Below are 4,131 nucleotides of genomic sequence, written 5' to 3' on the forward strand. Positions count from 1 at the left end.
GTAAGTTCTAATTGGTTACCTATTAATGGAAATTCATTATTGATATTGGAAATATATATGTGTAGATTTTGATCGGAAGCGTATCGAAAAAAGTGATATAGCAAAGAGATTTAATGAAAGCTAAAAGAATTATTTTAGGACTTACGTGAGGCAAATGTGAGTGTAAATTATATTTTTATATTAGATATGATGACGCCTTGCGATAAGCCAACCTCAAAGTTTTTGATCGAAAACGGTTTATTTATTTTATGAAATTATTTTATGATGTTTTATTTAAAGTGCATTTTCATATTATTGTTTTGATTTTATTGGTATGAGGAAATGTTTATTAGTGAATATGTTCTATATGAAAATGTTTTATGTGAAAATATGCTAAGTAAAATGTTCTACATGAAAATACCCTATGTCAATATGCTCTACGTGAACAAAACACACTCTGAATAATGAAATGAAAAATAATTATATGACTAAAGCCCAAGGTATATGTATTATAATTAGATATATAATTGGCATGATAAGATTTGAGGGTTCTACGCGGTCCTTCGGGACAAATCTATGTGGTCCTTCTGGACAATTCTACGTGGTCCTTCAAGATAAATTCTATGTGGTCCTTCGGGACAAATTCTATATGGCACTTCAGTGCAAATTATATGAGCAGTGGTGACTGCATTATTGCACAACCTCAATGTACTCAGATACCTAGAGTTCTTAGTAATATGCATTGGGATATTAAAACAAAGTGATATAAATTGAAAAATGTGTAAAAGTATACATTCTTTTCATGAAATGTAAATTGAGTTCAATATGAAATGTTTTCTATGAGATGAATAAGAAAATATTTTACAATGTTTTGTTATACTATATTTGCCTCACTAAGTCAACAACTTAGCATGTGATTGTTTCACACGTAGGTGCGAAGAGATCATGAGATAAGGCTATGAAGGGCATCATACACGAGAAGAAGATCATATCAGAATAATTTAAACTGTAGATTTTCTTGTTATTATGTAAATTGTTGGCATGTATCAAAATGTTTAAATTGAAATGCTCTGATCCGTTTTGTAATCATACTATTTTATATTTATGTAAATTATTAAGTATTTATTTTCAATGTGAGTTTGAATTTTCAATAGTAACTTTGATTTAAGGGTTTCACCACTGAATATAAAAAAGTGCAAAATTTTCAACAAGTTCTCAACAAGTCAAAGTTTTAAAAAGTCAATGTGACACCTCAGATTTGTATTTGGGTCGGATACGAGTTGAGGTGTTACAAGGTTTTTCAGATTTGGTTGATTTGGCATTTATTTTTTTACTTAGGTTATTTTTGGTCACTGTTCGGTATGCTCTTTCTTACGGTAACAACATAGGGAGTGATCGGCGTCGGCTCACGCAGTTGAGGAGATAAACGGTAAAGCGTATGCATCGTCTGAGTGGTTGGTTATCAATTACGGTGGCGGTTGTTGACATATATAGGGTTAAAAACCTTAGTTGGATGTTACATCTAGACTGTTGATTTTCGCCAGATCTGACAGTGAAGATTGTGTGGTGCGCAGATACTACTGAGGGCTTAGGAAACCTTATATGATCTCCTGATATGGACCGTTGGATGGGTTCAGATCGGATGGTCCCTAATAAGCTCTTATGACTGGGCTTAGGTCACTGTTTGGTTATTTGTAATGGGTTGGATACTTGAACCTGAAAAAATATGAAATGTTAGTATATTTTATAGTAATAATAATAAATAATCAATAATACTAATAAGCACTGATAATAATAATAATAATAATAGGAATAAATAAAACCTCGGGACGAAAATGGGTGTTGACAGATGTCCCTCTTTGCCCATTCTTGTGTTAACAAGAATAGGGTAAAGATAAAAAGATAACACGTTTTTTGTTCGGTTTCCTCTTGATCCTGTCTCAAGTGAGACTGACCGATGACCCAAAGGGTTTAATCATCATGCTTGAAGGACTTACTGATGGCTCGAAGGACTTACTCAGTTTTAGAAATAGTTTACTAGGTAAGAAACTTTTCTTACTTTTCAAAATTTTCAATTTTAAGAATCAAATGAGAAATTTTTCATTTTCGAAAGACACTTGAAATATCATGCCCGAAGGTCTTATGAATGGCCCGAAGGATTTATCATCTTGCTCGATAGACTTACAGATGTCCCGAAAGACTTACCAATTTTGGGAATAGTTTACTAGGTAAGAAACTTTTATTATTTTTCAAAAATTTCAAATTTCATATTTAAATGATAAACTTTCTTATTTTTCGAGAGACATGTGAAACATTCGGCCCAAAGGTCTTATGGATGGCCCGAAGGATTTAATCATCATGCTCGAAAGACTTACAGATGACCCGAAGGATTTAAGCATCATTTTTCCATCGTTTTTTTGTTCTCTCTGCCCAGTTTTGGTTCCCCAAAACCCCCTCTTTTTTTCCTTCTTCTTTTCGATTCCCCTTCGAATATCACCTTGCATGTTGCTTTATGGCTGATTTATAGATGCTTTTAGCGGGTTGTTGGTAGGGGCATGGTTCATCTGCTAATATCCCAGATTTGGTGGGATTTATCGATTTTTATAATGGGGTTTTTCATATTTGGTTGATTTGGCATTTATTTTCTGACTTGGGTTGCTTTTGGTCATTGTTTGGTATGCTCTGCTGACGGCAGTGGCATGGGGAGTGTTCGACGTCGGTTCAAGCGATTGAGCAGATGAATGGTGAAGCGCACGCACTGGCTAGGTGGTTAGTCATCAATGGCGACGGTAATTGTTGACACATTTAGGGTTAAAAACCCTAGTTGGAAGTTGTATCTGGGCCGTTGATTTTCGTAAGATTTGACAGTGAAGATTGTGCGGTGCGTAGATGCTACTAAGGGCTTAGGAAACCCTAGATGATATCCTGATATGAACCATTGGATGGGTCCAGATCGAATGGTCCCTGATAAGCTATTACGGGTGGGTTTGGGTCACTGTTTGGTTATTTGTAATGGGTTGGATACTTGGACCTGAAAAAATATAAAATGCTAGTATATTTTTATAATAATAATAATAATTAATACTAATAATAGTAATAATAATAATAGTAATAAATAAAATGTCGGGACGAAAATGGGTGTCGACACATTACACGTTCAAAATATAAGAAATTACCACACGAATATTCTACCATAGTAAGTATTCAAGAACCAGTCCAGATATTTGATTGTATCTCGATCTAATCTTTTTTGCCCCGTCCCGTGGAAATAACTAAAATTGAAAAAGGGAATGTTAACGCATCCAGGAAGAAACAATTAATCTCTATCAATAAACTCACCTAACTTTTGCCTCTTCTTCTCCCTATGAATCAAAACTTTCTTTGCCATAATGGTTCGGTTCCTATTATTATCAATGATACAAGTCGGATCTTAGATATATCCATAGTTAGCACATTCATCATAGTTAGAAGCTCTAGCTCCATATCAAGGTCACAATCGATATCATTATCCATAGATCCCTCTTATACCTTCCTTCTACAATCTCGAGTTATTTTTGTGTGTAAAAAAACTTTTTTTATGTTATGACTCTTCCATATACATCTGCTTTGGTTCGAATCTCCTCTACCCGGAGTTTCACCTGAGGAAGCAAGGGTCACGACTCAATAAGAAATGTAAGAAATTTCGCATATTTTTGATTGAGTAAAGCCGTGTGAACTGATGGGCTTACCAGCCTTGATCGTTACAAAGGGCGATGGAATCTAATCCTCCACGAAAAGTAAGAAATTTCGCGTTTTTTTTATTGAGTAAAGCCCGCGGTAGTAATGGAATCGGGGAAAGTATACAGAAAAGACAATTATTTTCTTTCTATTATATTAGTCTTTGTATTATATTAGTATTTTCTATTCTATTTTTTCTATTCTATTAGTATTAGATTAGTATTAGTTAGTGATCCCGGCTCAGTGAGTCCTTTATTCCGTGATTAACTATTGGCGTCAATCCTATTCTTTTTTTCTATTTCTGTATTCTTTTTAGATTCAAGGACTAAGCACTGAATAAAAAGCAGAGACTAGATTCATGGGCCCCTACCTTATAATATAATGAAAGGCATGCTTGATAGAAAGATTAGATCACATAAAGTCAACGAATGAGGT

Source organism: Hibiscus syriacus, unplaced genomic scaffold, assembly GCF_006381635.1.
Source record: "Hibiscus syriacus cultivar Baekdansim isolate YM2019G1 unplaced genomic scaffold, ASM638163v2 tig00110300_pilon, whole genome shotgun sequence".
Taxonomy (NCBI): domain Eukaryota; kingdom Viridiplantae; phylum Streptophyta; class Magnoliopsida; order Malvales; family Malvaceae; genus Hibiscus; species Hibiscus syriacus.